Source organism: Bos indicus, chromosome 17 (assembly GCF_029378745.1).
Source record: "Bos indicus isolate NIAB-ARS_2022 breed Sahiwal x Tharparkar chromosome 17, NIAB-ARS_B.indTharparkar_mat_pri_1.0, whole genome shotgun sequence".
Lineage (NCBI taxonomy): Eukaryota > Metazoa > Chordata > Mammalia > Artiodactyla > Bovidae > Bos > Bos indicus.
In genome coordinates this window covers 5,219,569-5,236,322 of record NC_091776.1, presented here as the reverse complement: position 1 = coordinate 5,236,322, position 16,754 = coordinate 5,219,569, and the positions used below count along the sequence as shown (strand labels likewise).

Genomic DNA, 16,754 nt, shown 5'->3' with positions numbered 1-16,754 from the left:
CGATTTGAATAGCGTCCCTAGTAATCTCCCTGTCATTGTCTCCCGCCCCTCTCATCTACCCTCTATACTGCTGCCAGAACAGGAAATGTCAACAACTTAGCAGCAGTTGCTAAACTTTTTACATGCCGAACCCTTTGTTCAAATGAGAGAAAAGCATTGAACAGGTGAAGAGAGAGCAGGGGAGAAGAGAAACAGCGTGCATAGAGAGAATCAGCAACCCTCGGGTGACTGCAGAACTTCTGAAAACTACTGCTCTGTAGGATAAACCTAAACTCCTAAGCACAGTACACAAGACACACCTAATCTGGTCTCACTTCCATCCAGCTTCAATACACACTGGTCTGCCTTTATATTCAATAACTTTTCTCACAGCCTATAAACTAAAAAGCTTGGTGATTACAGATTTTTAAAACATAAAACTATAAGTGTCCATCTAAAGTTGTTAGTAGATATTTCTATTTCTTTGTGATAGTTTAAGACTGAAGTCTACTGAAAAAACTCGACGACTGTGCAGAATATCTCCTACAAGTCTTTCGGTGCTTCCCTTGTGGCTCAGTTGGTAAAGAATCCATCTATGATACGAGGAACCTGGGTTCAATCTCTGGATTGGGAAGATCCCCTGGAGAAGGGAATGGCCACCCACTCCACTATTCTGGCCTGGAGAACTTCATGGACAGTATAGTCCATGGGGTTGCAAAGAACTGGACACGACTGAGTGACTTGCACTTCACTTTCACAAGTCTTTTAGGTAGAGTGGTTATCATCACTGCTTGGAGCAAGAAGGGTGTCAGGTTTGGATATGAAAGCTGAAATCTGGGTTAGAAAGGTAAATGATCACAGAATTCAGTCAATATTGTAATTCAGCTGTTCACCATTCAAATATTTTAAAAGTGGAAAAAATGGGTAAAACACAAATAGTTGACTATTTACCCTCTATTAGTTGACTATTAGACAGTTGATAAACATATGAAAATGTACTCAATAACATCAGCCATCAAGGAAATGCAAATTAAATCACATGCAAAAACAACTTCTCATTCACAAGAATTACTAAAATTAAAGGCAACCAAACACCACCAAATGTTGGGGAAACAGGAAACAACTCAAACTCTTGTACTTGGCTCCTGGGCTTATAAAACGGTCTCACCGCCGGAGAAAACCCCTTGGTGGTTTCTTATAAAAACACACACTCTTTGGGCTAGCACATAACACTCCTAGCTACCTAACCAAGAGAGATGTCTACCAGAAAGGTCAGTACAAGAATGCTTGTGTTATAGCAGCTCTATTCAGAACAGCCAAAGCTGAAGACAACTCCAATATTCACCAGCAGAAGAATGGATATACTGAATTGTATCTGTACAATGGAATAGTACACAGAGACAAAAAAGAACGCACTCTGATACATGCAACAACACGGATGACAAACACACTATGTCGAACATAAGAAGTCAAACAGAAAAAGCAACACTATGTACTTCTACTTATATGACATTTACAAATACACAGAACTAATCTACACTGATAATAATCACAACAGTAGCTGCCTAAGTGGGGACTGAATGGAATGAGCATGAGGGAAATATGGGGAGTGATAGAAATATTCTATGTCAAAAGAGGTATTGGTTATAGTTACATATACATAAGTATATACATTCGTCAAAATTCATCTGTACATTTCACTTTAGATAAAAGCACCTCAATTTAAAATGTACAATTAACTGAAGACAATGCAAAAACCTTTCTGCCTTCCTTGACTCCCAATATCAGACTGTTAGAGGCTGAAGAAGGCTTAGGTCTTTGCTCTGGGCCCATAGTTGATAAGATAGCAACAAATCCTGAAACATCCTGTGGCAAGTAGAGAGAATTTGGATGAAGAATACGATGTGGCCACATAAGCAACCACACTAGAGGAAACATCTGAAGCCACCACCTACAGAGCCAGTGATCACAGGATCAAAGAAAGCCAGAATCTGCTAATTTCAGAAATAACTCAGCATCTTTAAGAAAAGTCTCAACACCATCACAGTGAGCAAGCACCAACTCAAATCTTTTAACTTTGGCCTCTACTCTGCCTCACTATCATTTTTACAAGGTTTTAAACTTCAGAAAAAGCATACCACTATAATATAGAAAATGGATTGTCTATAGAAAACTAGTGAGTCTGTTTTTTAAACAGGGTTCCCATCTTGGAGAGCATATTTTTAGCATGGCAACTGTAGTAAACCACACGTGGTAAAGAATGTCATCTTGTTATTTGCTTTTTATAAATTTAGGGATCCTGCTCTCATCTGCTGTTGCTTGATCTCCTCATGCCTGGGTCCCTGGGAAGTTCCAGTCAGTATCTATGTAATCAGAACCCAGGTAACTCTTGCCTGGATTTCTTTTCTTGCTCTCAGGCAAAACAATGACCTCCTTTAGATAAATTTGCCAGAGAAACACTATTCACAGGTAGACTCTCAGAAACAATCACTCCATCTTCTTCTTCAAATTCCTGGCAGGAAGGCTAAGTGGACACAGTGGGGGAGGATACTGCCTGACTGCACTGCACACAAGGTGTCTTCACAAAATGTGTATTTGAACTGAAAAAACACAAGACTTAAACTCTAACATGTGCCAGGCACTGGGGATACAATGCTGACCAAAGACATAAACCATGCATCTAAACAACAGAGTGAAAAAGATACTATTTATAAAAAATGAGGCAACCATCTGCTCTAGCTAGACCTTTGTAAGATACCTGGATTAAAAATAAATAAACTTCTAAAAGTTACATAATTATAGTTGAAACCAGGTAAAATAAACTTCATTCTAGCCTGTTTGTATCACTGCTCACCAATGTCTATGCTGCTGCTGCTAAGTCGCTTCAGTTGTGTCCGACTCTGTGCGACCCCATAGACGGCAGCCCACCAGGCTCCCCTGTCCCTGGGATTCTCCAGGCAAGAACACTGGAGTGGGTTGCCATTTCCTTCTCCAATGCGTGAGAGTGAAAAGTGAAAGTGAAGTTGCTTAGTCGTGTGGGACTCCTAGCGACCCCATGGACTGCAGCCCACCAGGCTCCTCTGTCCATGGGATTTTCCAGGCAAGAGTACTGGAGTGGGGTGCCACTGCCTTCTCTTCACCAATGTCTATAGTGACTGAAAAGGCAAAAAAAAAAAAGCAAAAACCATCACCACTACTGATACCAAGAAACAAAGAAACAACAGTGAAAGTGAAAGCACTCAGTTTTGTACAACTCTTTGCAACCCCATGGACTATAGAGACCATGGAATTCTCCAGGCCAGAATACCAGAGTGGGTAGCTTTTCCTTTCTCCAGGGGATCTTCCCAACCCAGGGATCGAATCCAGGTCTCCCGCATTGCAGTGGATTCTTTACCAGGTATGCCACCTTAATTACAAGAAGCAGCCCAATCATAAATTCAAGAAGAAACAAATATAATTCACTCAAAACCATTCTTCCTTTTTTAGTAATGATTAAGCTATTATTTTTTAAATAATAAGAAGTATGATTTTCTTACAAAGACCTTTTCTGTGTACATGAAAATAAAGCAACACTGTAATAATGATTAAACCAGTAAACTAGAGCCTTACGTAATGACCTGTAATTTTTCAGACAAGAAATTTTTAAAATTTTTCAGGTTATAGAACAGCATTTCTGGGCAAACCTAACAAGGCAGCAGTTGTACAACATTCTCAAACTTCCAAACACCCTCAATTTCAGTACAGACAATGCTGTGTTGTACACTCAATCTAAAACTAAGAGGCAGCCTTGTGGCTTAGTCACAACTCGAATTCCTTATCACAATGACGACGGAATAAGGATTTTACCACTAAACTCAGCCATTCAAATAACTGGGAAGTCAATAACAATGGTTATCACTGCTCTCCAGAACTACCGATTTTCAGATTTATTTGAAGGAATGTTTCTTAGAACTTCCAAGTTCCTGGATAGGAATCCTTCATACTGAAGTTATTCCTTTCCCCTAGACAAAAGTAGAGGGTTAAGTCAAAAGAATAGTAATAATTAATTGAAAGCCATAAAATATGTCTTTGTTCTTCTACTATAGCAATTCAATTACTCCAGATATAAAAAATAAAATATTAGTAGGGAATCTTACAGGTTTCTTAAGAAGCCTGTTTTGTTATTTTTTTTAAATATTCAAATTAGTAAAGATACTTCCACTACATTCATGTCATCAGCAAACATTCCCAGAGTGTTTGCTGCTGCTGCTGCTGCTGCTGCTACGTCACTTCAGTCGTGTCCTACTCTGTTTGACCCCACAGACGGCAGCCCACTAGGCTCCTCTGTCCCTGGGATTCTCCAGGCAAGAATACTGGAGTGGGTTGCCATTTCCTTCTCCAATGCACAAAAGTGAAAGTGAAGTCGCTCAGTTGTACCCGATTCTTAGCAACCCCATGGACTGCAGCCTACCAGGCTCCTCCATCCATGGGATTTTCCAGGCAAGAGTACTGGAGTGGGGTGCCATTGCCTTTTCCCCCAGAGTGTCTACTAGGAGCTAATACTATGCTATGTACAACACATTCATTTACTCTACAATCCTGACATCACTATTCCCATTTTATAAAATAGGAAACAGCCTTGGACTAAGGTCATTTGCCTGAATATTTACAGTCAGTAAGATTTAGTAACATGTTTGAAATTCAGGTATGTCTGAGCCAAGGTTTATGTTCATTCCACTAGACCGACCTCCAACATAATAAAAATCCTGAAGCACCAAGAAAAACAAAAAGGTCACAAGTGACAGTAACACAACACATTACAACTATCTCCTCAATATAAAAGCCCTTCTGTGCTCACTTCAGCAACACGTGTACTAGAATTGGAACAATACAGAGAAGATTAGCATGGCCCCAGTGCAAGGATGGCACGCAAACTTGTGAAGTATTCCGTATTTTTAAACCCCAAAGTTAGCAGAAGGAAAGACATCATAAATATCAGAGCAGAAATAAATGAAAAAGAAATGAAAGAAACAATAGTAAAGATTAATAAAACTAAAAGCTGGTTCTTTGAGAAGATAAACAAAATTGACAAATCATTACCAGACTCATCAAGAAACAAGAAAAAGAGAAGAATCAAATCAACAAAATTAGAAATGAAACAGGAGAGGCTATAACAGACAGTGCAGAAATACAAAGGATCATAAGAAACTATTACGAGCAACTACATGCCAATAAAATGAACAACCTGGAAGAAACGGACATATTCTTAGAAAAATTCCTCCTGCCAAGACGGAACCAGGAAGAAACAGTAGCTATGAAGAAGCCTCACAAGCACCAACACCGAAACTGTGAGTTAAACAATCTCTCAGAACGCAAAAGGTCAGCACCAGCTGGCTTCACAGGTGAATTTCACCGAACATTCAGAAAAGAGCTAATGCCTATCTTTCTCAAACTCTTCCAAAAAATGTCAGAGGAAAAAACATTTCCAATCTCATTCTACATGGTCACCATCACCCCGATACCAAAACCAGATAAAGACTTCACAAAAAAAGAAAATTATAGGCCAGTATCACTGATGAAAATAAACACAGAAATCCTTAGCAAACAATTCAACAACACTAAAAAGATCAAGTTGGGTTTATCTCAGGTATGCAAAGATTCTTCAATACATGCAAATCAATCAATATGATACACCATATTAACAACTGAAAGATAAAAGCCATATGGTCATTTCAATAGATGTAGAAAAGCTGTCGACAAAATTCAGCATCCATTTATGATAAAAGCTCTTCAAAAGATGGGCACAGAAGGAACCTACCTCAACATAATAAAGGCCATATATGATAAACCCACAGCAAACATTCTCAATGGTGAAAAAACTGAAAGCATTCCCTCTAAGATCAGGAACAAGACAAGGGTACCCACTCTCTCCACTATTATTCAACATAATAAACTACTATTATTGTAGTTTCATAAGTCCTAACTACAACAATCAGAGAAAAAAAAGAAATAAAAGGAATCCAGATTGGAAAAAAGAAGTAAAACTCATTTGCAGATGACGTGATACTATACATGGAAAACCCTAAGGATTCTATCAAAGATTACTAGAGCAAATCAATGAATTTAGCAAAGTTGCAGGATACAAAATCAATACACAGAAATAAGAACTTGCATTCTTATACACTAACAACAAAAAATCAGAAAGAGAAAGTAAGGAAACAACCCCATTTACCACTGCAACAAAAAGAATAAAATATCTAGGAATAAACCTACCTAAGGACACAAAAGAACTGTATACCAAAAATTGTAAGACACTGATGAAATAAATCAAAGACAACATAAACAGATGGAGAGATATTCCATGTTCCCAGGTTGGAAGAATCAATATTGTGAAAATGACTATACTACCAAATGCAATCTACACATTCAATGAGATCCCTATCAAATTACCAATGGCATTTTTCACAGAACTAGAACAAAAAATTTCACAATTCGTATGGAAACACAAATGATCCTGAATAGCCAAAGCAATCTTGAGAAAGAAGAATGGAGCTGGAAGAATCAAGCTTCCTCACTTCAGACCATACTACAAAGTTACAGTCATCAAGACAGCACAATACTGGCACAAAAACAGAAATATAGACCAATGGAACAAGACAGAAAGCCCAGAGATAAACCCACACCCTATGGACACCTTATCTTTGACAAAGAGGCAAGACTATACAATGGAGAAATGATACGCTCTTCAGTAGTGGTGCTGGGAAAACTGGACAGCTACATGTAAAAGAAGGAAATCAGAACACTTCCTAACACCATACACAAAGATAAACTCAAAATGGATAACAGACTTAAATGTAAGACCAGAAACTATAAAACGCTTAGAGGAAAATATAGCAGAATACTCTATGACATAAATCACAGCAACATCATCTATGGCCCACCTTCTGGAGTAATGGAAATAAAAACAAAAATAAACAAGTGGGACCTAATTAAACTTAAAAGGACAGTAAAGGAAACTATAAACAAGGTGAAAAGACAACTCTCAGAATGGGAGAAAATAAGAGCAAATGAAACAACTGACAAAGGATTTATCTCCAAAATATACAAGCAGCTCATGCAAATCAATACCAGAAAAACAAGCAACCCAAACAAAATGTGGGCAAAAGACCTAAACAGACGTTTCTCCAAAGAAGACGTACAGATGGTTAATAAACACATGAAAAGATGCTCAACATCACTCATTATCGGAGAAATGCAAATCAAAACTACAATGAGATATCACCTCACATCAGTAAGGACAGCCATCGTCAAAAAAAATCTACAAACAAATGCAGGAGAGGGTGTGGAGCAAAAAGAACCCTCTTGCACTGTTGGTGGGAATGCAAATTGATACAGCCACTATGAAGAACAGTATGGAGGGTCCTTAAAAAACTAGGAATAAAATCACCATATGACCCAGCAATCCCACTACTGGGCATACACCCTGAGAAAACCATAAACAAACAAGACACATGTACCTCAATGTTCGCTGCAGCACTATTACAATAGCTGGGATATGGAAGCAACCTAGATGCCCATCAACAGATGGATGCATAAAGAAGCTGTGGTACATACGTGCAATGGAATATTACTCACCCGTATTTAGAATGCATTTGAGAGAGCCCTAATGAGGTAGATGAACCTAGAGCCTGTTAGAGTGATGTAAGTCAGAAAGAGAAAAACAAGTATCATCTAGTAAAGCATATATATGGAATCTAGAGAAACGGCAGTGATGAATCTATCTGCAGGGCAGGAACAGAGATGGTGGGCATGGTGTGAGGAGTGGGGGATGCGCCGAGACAGCAGCATGGAATCGCACACACTACCGTGTGTGAAACGGCCAGCCAGTGGGGATCTGCTGCACGACGCAGACAGCTCAAGCCCAGGCCCTGGGACCCGCTAATGGCTGGGATGGGGTGGGAGGTAGGTTCAAGAGGCAGGGGACATATGCATACCTATGGTTGATTCATGCTGAAATACGGCAAAAACCAACACAGTATTTGTGAACCAATTACCCTTCAATTAAAAATAAGTTAATTAAAATGTTTTTAAAACAAAAAAGCCCCTTCTTAAGATAAGGCCCATTCTCCTTTCTCATATTTCTTCCAATTAGGAACAGGAATAGTGAGTGGGTCAGCTGTCCATTTGGTCAAAGCCAAATCGACAGTGAAAATAGCTGTGTAAAACTGAGGTCATAAACCCAGTGGTTAAGAGCCCATGTTGAGCAGTAGATGACAATACAGATTTTACTTCCAGCACTATTAAGCTATGTAAACTTGGACATATCACCCAGTGCCTTTCCCTTCTCCAGGGGATCTTCCCAACCTGGGTCTCCCGCACTGCAGGTGGATTCTTTACCAGCTGAGCCACAAGGGAAGATCAACTCAGAGGTAAAGAGTTACTTAAAAGAAAGGATGGAGCAATGACTGAGTCAGGGCACATGGAGGCGCTTCTGGGATAGTTGACAAACTTCCGTGTATTGCTCACAGAGTCGGACACGACTGAAGTGACTTAGCAGCAGCAACATGCATACAAAAAGATGCTCAACATCACTAATGCTCAACCAGCTTTACACCCTTCAGGAAAAATCCTTTGTGATTGGATGTTTAATGTCTGCCAGGAAACTGGTTACCAAGATGTTGAAGCTACAGTTATTTTATGATAGCACATTTCCCTTATCTGCCTCTTTCTATTTCGTCACTGTTTACCCTTATTTTAAAATATTTTATAGCCATACTTATGATGCTCTTGATTTCTTGATTCCACAAATCTATTTCATTCAAATCCAAAGAGTGCCAAGTCCTTATGTATATTTTGTACCAAATTAAATTAGAAGACAAAAAAATTGAGCTTTCATAATTGCTACAAAGATAAATAATGGAGAAATTTGGTGCTAAACAACATAATACAAAAAATATATATTTATTAGCAATATACAGTATAACTAATAAAACTACCTGAGGAGTGTAATGCTTATTTATTTTTTGTGTATCTTTGCAATCTATTTTATATATATTGACAAAAGAGACTGTGAAATATTTAGCCATGCAGAATATATGCCTAGACCAGACCACGTGTAGGAAGGCATTTTGGTAATCATTAACTGCCCTGAAATGACAGACTACAAGTTATGATGTGTGTCATCTGCACTTTAATCATGAATATTAGCAAATCTCCAAATGTTAGCCACATTGGTTTGTTTCCCTTGGACATTCTTTATTCATGATATTTCAATGCTGTAACTGGGTAGTCCTTTTTAAACAAAACATTTGCAAAACAGAGGGATTATTTGTTTTTAAAGCTTTTGTAAATAAAGGCTTCAGAAATGTTTTCTTACCAAAAAAAAAAAAAATCAGACAAATGCAAATCAAAACTACAATGAGTTAACACCTCACATCTGTTAGAATGGCCATCACCAAAATTCTACAAATAGTAAAACACTGGCAAGGATGCGGGAAAAAGGGAACCCTAGCACACTGCTAGTGAGAATGTAAACTGGTGCAGTCAACTATGGAAAACAGTATGCAGGGTCCTCGAAAAACTAAACATAGCAGTACCATGTGACCCAGCAATTCTAGACCTGGGTATGTATCAAAAAGAAAAAAAAAAAAAACAGACTAATTTGAAAAGATACATGCACCAGCATTATTTATAATTGCAAAGATATGGAAGCAAGCTAAGGGTTTATCAACAGATGAATGTATAAAGAAGATACGGAATATTACTCAGCCATAAAAAAGAAATTCTGCCACTTGCAACATCATAGATGGGCCTATTTAACACTTAGTGAAATAAGACAAACACTGGATATACATGGAATCTAAAAAATAAAACAAATGAATGAATATAACAGAACAGAAACAGACTCACGGATGAAGAGAACAAACTAAAGGGGAAAGAAGCAAGACAGGGATGGGAGATTAAGAGATACAAACCACCAACTATTAAATACATGAACAACAATGAAATATTGTATAGCACACACAAATATGTTATTTTATAATAATTTTAAGTGGAGTATACTGTATAAAAATATTGAATCACTATGTTGCAGACCTAAAACTAAAACTATAAATCAAATATACTTCAACAAAAAAGTATATATCATCTTAATGCACTGCTGCTGCTGCTGCTAAGTCGCTTCAGTCGTGTCCGACTCTGTGCGACCCCATAGACGGCAGCCCACCAGGCTCCTCTGTCCCTGGGATTCTCCAGGCAAGAACACTGGAGTGGGTTGCCATTTCCTTCTCCAATGGATGAAAGTGAAAAGTGAAAGTGAAGTTGCTCAGTCGTGCCCAACTCTTGGCGACCCCATGGACTGGAGCCTACCAGGCTCCTCTGTCCATGGGATTTTCCAGGCAAGAGTACTGGAGTGGGGTGCCATTGCCTTCTCCATCTTAATACACTAAAGTATATATTTATTTTATATAGTTACCTGTATCTATAATTTATTTTACAATAAAAAGAACAGCTTAAAAACTAGAAGATTATAGATAACATTTGTTTATTTAATAAAATTCATCAGCAATGGTCCAGTGTCATCTGAATTATTTTCAACAATTTTCATTCCAAACTCTTACAGTAAACATTTGAAAATAAAAAGAAAATTTGACAAAGCGTGTTAAAATGCCTGTGATTTAGTTGCTAAGTTGTGTCCAACTCTTGTGACCCCATGGACTGTAGCCTGCCACACTCCTCTGTCCATGGTATTCTACAAGCAAGAATATTGGACTGGGTTGCCATTTCCCTCTCCAGAGGATCTTCCTGACCCAGGAATCGAACCTGGGTCTCCTGCACTGCAGGCAGATTCTTTACCGACTGAACTATGAGGAAAGCCCTAAAATGCCTGACGCATATCTTAATAATTCTAAAAGAAACTACTTAGTACAATATCCACTCATTGCTCCTATAGCAGTATAACAGCTGCCAAATTTGGCAAATTTAACAAATTTGGGGATGCAGCACATAGCTTGAAGCCAGTTAATTTACTCCTAGATACCTCTTCATTTCACGATTACACAAGCAGTATTCAAAATAGTAATTCACTTATGTAGCTGGGTAACAAGCTACAGCTGCCAGACTGTTGGGCTTTTCTGGATTTCTTCTACTCTCAAAAAATCTAGAAAAGTCACCTAAATTTCAGATAGTAATTTGAAGAAACCTTTGATATCTCATTTTAGAGTTACAAACTTTGATCATATTCCTCTAAAATTCAAAACTCCTGATTACATTAAACCATAACCATATAGATACTCTTTTGAGGTGGATGTGCTACTCATTTTTTCCTGCCATTCCAAATTAGCTTGAATTAATCAAGAAATTACAATACATTACGAAGTACCTGATAGGAAATGAAGCAGATGTGACACGTAAAGAAGCACTCTAGCCCTCAGATAGCTTGAATCTAGCTGTCCATATAAGTATGTATTACTGTATGAAGGTGAAAGTGTTCGTCTCTCAGTCCTGCCGGCTCTTTGCAAATCCACGGACTGTAGCCCACCAAACTTCTCTGTCCACAGAATTCTCCAGGCAAGAATACTAAAGTGGTTAGCCATTCCCTTCTCTAGAGGATCTTCCCGATGCAGGGACTGAACCAAGATCTCCTGCATTCAGTTCAGTCTACTCGCTCAGTCATGTCTGACTCTGCAACCATATGGACCGCAGCATGCCAGGCCTCCCGGTCCATCACCAACTCCAGAGTTTAATCAAACTCATGTCCATCCAGTCGGTGATGCCATCCATCTATCTCATCTTCTGTCATCCCCCTCTCCTCTCGCCTTCAACCTTTCCGAGGATCAGGATCTTTTCGAATGAGTCAGCTCTTCCCATCAGCTGAGCAAAGAACTGGAGTTTCAGCTTCAGCATCAGGCCTTCCAGTGAATACTCAGGACTGATTTCCTTTAGGATGGACTGGTTAGATCTCCTTGCAGCCCAAGAGACTCTCAAGAGTCTTCTCCGACACCACAGTTCAAAAGCATCAATTCTTCTGTGCTCAGCTTTCTTTATAGTCCAGCTCTCACATCCATACACGATTACTGGAAAAACCATATCTTTGACTAGATGGACCTTTGTTGGCAAAGTAACATCTCTGCTTATTAATATGCTGTCTAGGTTGGTCGTAACTTTCCTTCCAATGAGCAAGCGTCTTTTCATTTCATGGCTGCAATCACCATCTGCAGTGATTTTGGAGCCCTCAAAAATGAAGTCTGTCACTGTTTCCATTGTTGCCCCATCTTTTTGCCATGAAGTGATGGGACTGGATGACATGATCGTAGTGTTCTGAATGTTGAGTTTTAAGCCAACGTTTCACTTTCCTCTTTCACTTTCATCAAGAGGCTCTTTAGTTCTTCTTTGCTTTCTGCCATAAAGGTAGTATAACTAGCCAACCTGATCACACAGACCACAGTTTGTCTAACTCAATGAAACCTAGCCATGCCATGTGGAGCCACCCAAGACAGAGGGATCATGGTGGAGAGGTCTGACAGAATGTGGTCCACTGAAGTAGGCAATGGCAAACCACTTCAGTATTCTTGCCTTGAGAACCCCATGAACAGTATGAAAAGGCAAAAAATAGGACACTGAAAGATGAACTCCCCAGGTCAGTAGGTGCCCAATATGCTACTGGAGATCAGTGGAGAAATAGCTCCAGAAAGAATGACGGGAGGGAACAAAAGCAAAAAGAACATCCAGTTGTGGATGTGACTGGTGATAGAAGCAAGGTCCGATGCTGTAAAGAGCAATGATGCATAGGAACCTGGAATGTCAGGTCCATGAATCAAGGCAAATTGGAGGTAGTCAAACAGGAGATGGCAAGACTGAACGTCGACATTCTAGGAATCAGTGAACTAAGATAGACTGGAATGGGTGAATTTAACTCAGATGACCATTATATCTACCACTATGGGCAGGAATCACTTAGAAGAAATTAGGTACCCATCATAGTCAACAAGAGTCCAAAATGCAGTACTTGGATGCAATCTCAAAAATGACAGAATGATCTCTGTTCATTTCCAAGACAAACCATTCAATATCACAGTAATCCAAGTCTATGCCCCAACCAGTAACAGTGAAGAAGCTGAAGTTGAATGGTTCTATGAAGACCTACAAGACCTTCTAGAACTAACACCCAAAAAAGATGTCCTTTTCATTATAGGGGACTGGAATGCAAAAGTAGGAAGTCAAGAAACACCTGGAGTAACAGGCACATTTGGCCTTGGAGTACAGAATGAAGCAGGGCAAAGACTAATAGAGTTTTGCCAAGAGAACACACTGGTCAGAGCAACACCCTCTTCCAACAACACAAGAGAAGACCCTACACATGAACATCACCAGATGGTCAATACAGAAATCAGACTGATTACATTCTTTGCAGTCAAAGATAGAGAAGCTCTATACAGTCAGCAAAAACAAGACCGGGAGCTGACTGTGGCTCAGATCATGAACTCCTTATTGCCTATTCAGACTTAAATTGAAGAAACTGGGGGAAACCACTAGACCATTCAGGTATGACCTAAATCAAATCCCTTATGACTACACAGTGGAAGTGAGAAATAGATTCAAAGGACTAGATCTGATAGAGTGCCTGATGAACTATGGATGGAGGTTCATGACATTGTACAGGAGACAGGGAGCAAGACCATCCCCAAGAAAAAGAAATGCAAAAAAGCAAAATGGCTGTCTCAGGAGGTCTTAACAAATAGCTGAGAAAAGAAGAGAAGCAAAAAGCAAAGGAGAAATGGAAAGATATACCCATTTGAATGCAGAGTTCCAAAGAATAGCAAGGAGAGATAAGAAAGCCTTCCTCAGTGATCACTACAAAGAAATAGAGGAAAACAACAGAGTGGGAAAGACTAGAGATATCTTCAAGAAAATTAGATATACCAAGGGAACACTTCATGCAAAGATGAGCTCAATAAAGGACAGAAATGGTATGGACCTAACAGGAGAAGATATTAAGAAGAGGTGGCAAGAATACACAGAAGAACTGTACAAAAAAGATCTTCATGACCCAGATAATCACAACACTGTGATCACTCACCTAGACCCAGACATTCTGGAATGTGAAGCCAAGTGGGCCTTAGAAAGCATCACTACAAACAAAGCTAGTGGAGGTGATGGAATTCCAGTTGAGCTCTTTCAAATCCTAAAAGATGATGCTGTGAAAGTGCTGCACTCTGTATGTCAGCAAATTTGGAAAACTCAGCAGTGGCCACAGGACTGGAAAAGGTCAGTTTTCATTCCAATCCCAAAGAAGGGCAATGCCAAAGAAAGCTCAAACTACCGCACAATTGCACTCATGTCACACACTAGTAAAGTAATGCTCAAAATTCTCCAAGCCAGGCTTCAGCAATACACGAACCATGAAATTCTAGATTTTCAAGCTGGTTTTAGAAAAGACAGAGGAACCGGATATCAAATTGCCAACATTTGCTGGATCATTGAAAAGGCAAGAGAGTGCCAGAAAAGCATCTATTTCTGCTTTATTGACTATGCCAAAGCCTTTGACTATGTGGATCACAACAAACTGTGGAAAATTCTGAAAGAGATGGGAATACCAGACCACCTGATCTGCCTCTTGAGAAACCTATATGCAGGTCAAGAAGCAACAGTTAGAACTGGACATGGAACAACAGACTGGTTCCAAATAGGAAAAGGAGTACGTCAAGGCTGTATATTGTCATCTTGCTTATTTAACTTGTATGCAGAGTACATCATGAGAAATGCTAGGCTGGAAGAAGCACAAGCTGGAATCAAGATTGCCAGGAGAATTATCCATAACCTCAGATATGCAGATGACACCACCCTTATGGCAGAAAGTGAAGAAGAACTAAAGAACCTCTTGATGAAAGTGAAAGAGGAGAGTGAAAATGTTGGCTTAAAGCTCAACATTCAGAAAACTAAGATCATGGCATCTGGTCCCATCACTTCATGGCAAGTAGATGGGGAAACAGTCGAAATAGTGGCTGACTTTATTTATTAGGGTTCCAAAATCACTGCAGATGGTGACTGCAGCCATGAAATTAAAAAACTCTTGCTCCTTAGACGGAAAGTTATGGCCAACCTAGACAACATGTTAAAAAGCAGAGACATTACTTTGTCGACAAAGGTCTAGTCAAGGCTATGGTTTTTCCAGTGGTCATGTATGGATGTAAAAGCTGGACCATAAAGAAAGCTGAGTGCTGAAGAATTGATGCTTTTGAACTGTAGTGTTGTAGAAGACTCTTGAGAGTCCCTTGGACTGCAAAGAGATCCAACCAGTCCATCCTAAAGGAGATCAGTCCTGGGTGTTCATTGGAAGGACTGATGCTGAAGCTGAAACTCCAATACTATGGCCACCTGATGTGAAGAGCTGACTCATTTGAAAAGACCCTGATGCTGGGAAAGATTGAAGTTGTGAGGAGAAGGGGACGACAGAGGATGAGATGGTTGGATGGCATCACCGACTTGAGTTTGGGTAAACTCCAGGAGTTGGTGATGGAAAGGGAAGCCTGGAGTGCTGCGGTTCACGGGGTCACAAAGAGTCAGACATGACTGAGCGATACAACTGAACTAATAAGGGTGGTGTCATCTGTATATCTGAGGTTATTGATAATTCTCCCGGCAATCTTGATTCCAGCTTGTGCTTCATCCAGCCTAGAGTTTCTCATGATGTACTCTGCATATAAGTTAAATAAACAGGGTGACAATATACAGCATTGATGTACTCCTTTCCTGATTGGAACTAGTCTGTTGTTCCATGTCCAGTTCTAACTGTTGCTTCCTGATCTGCAGATTTCTCAAGAGGCAGGTCAGGTGGTCTGGTATTCCCATCTCTCTTAAGAATTTTCCACAGTTTGTCGTGACCCACACAGTCAAAGGCTTTGGCATAGTCAATAAAGCAGAAGTAGCTATTTTTCTGGAACGGTCTTGCTTTTTCGATGATCCAACAGATGTTGACAATTTGATCTCTGGTTCCTCTGCCTTTTCTAAATCCAGTTTGAAAATCTGGAAGTTCACGGTTCATGTATTGTTGAAGCCTGGTTTGGAGAATTTTGAGCATTACTTTGCTAACATGTGAGATGAGTGCAAATGTTCGGTAGTTTGAACGTTCTTTGGCATTGCCTTTCTTTGGAATTAGAATGAAAACTGACCTTTTCCAGTCCTGTGGCCACTGCTGAGTTTTCCAAATTTGCTGACATACAGAGTGCAGCACTTTCACAGCATCATCTTTTAGGATTTGAAAGAGCTCAACTGGAATTTCATTACCTCCACTAGCTTTGTTCGTAGTGATGCTTCCTAAGGCCCACTTGACTTCACATTCCAGGATGTCTGGGTCTAGGTGAGTGATCACACCATCATAATTATCTGGATTGTGAAGAGCTTTTTTGTATAGTTCTTCTGTGTATTGTTGCCACCTCTTCTTAATATCTTCTGCTTCTGTTAGGTCCATACCATTTCTGTCCTTTATTGTGCCCATCTTTGCATGAAAGATATGCCCATCTCCCACACTGCAGGCAGATTCTTTACTATCTCAGTCACCAGGGAAGTCCCTTTAATTACTTAATTTTTTTTAATGCTCTGGAAGTTAGACATGACTGAGCAGGCAGGTACTTTGTATATAATAGAAACTCCAAGGAGGAACAAATTTTATGCGACTTGAAAAGTGACACAGGTCTGCACATGAAAAGCATTCAATAAATACCAAAGGAAGCAAACAAATCAACACAAAGAATTGATGAAGTTATACATATATAGAGAATTGCATAGGGTCTCAACAA

General features: G+C 39.5%; 1 protein-coding gene and 1 non-coding gene across 10 annotated transcripts in view; one reads left to right on the top strand and one right to left on the bottom strand.

The window, feature by feature from the left end:
- FBXW7 (F-box and WD repeat domain containing 7) overlaps positions 1 to 16,754 on the bottom strand; it is a 225,205-nt gene that overhangs the window by 107,566 nt on the left and 100,885 nt on the right. The window lies entirely within an intron of this gene.
- LOC139176888 (U6 spliceosomal RNA) lies at positions 4,809 to 4,915 on the top strand. The gene has a single exon (XR_011561358.1). It is a non-coding gene; the product is annotated as a U6 spliceosomal RNA (small nuclear RNA).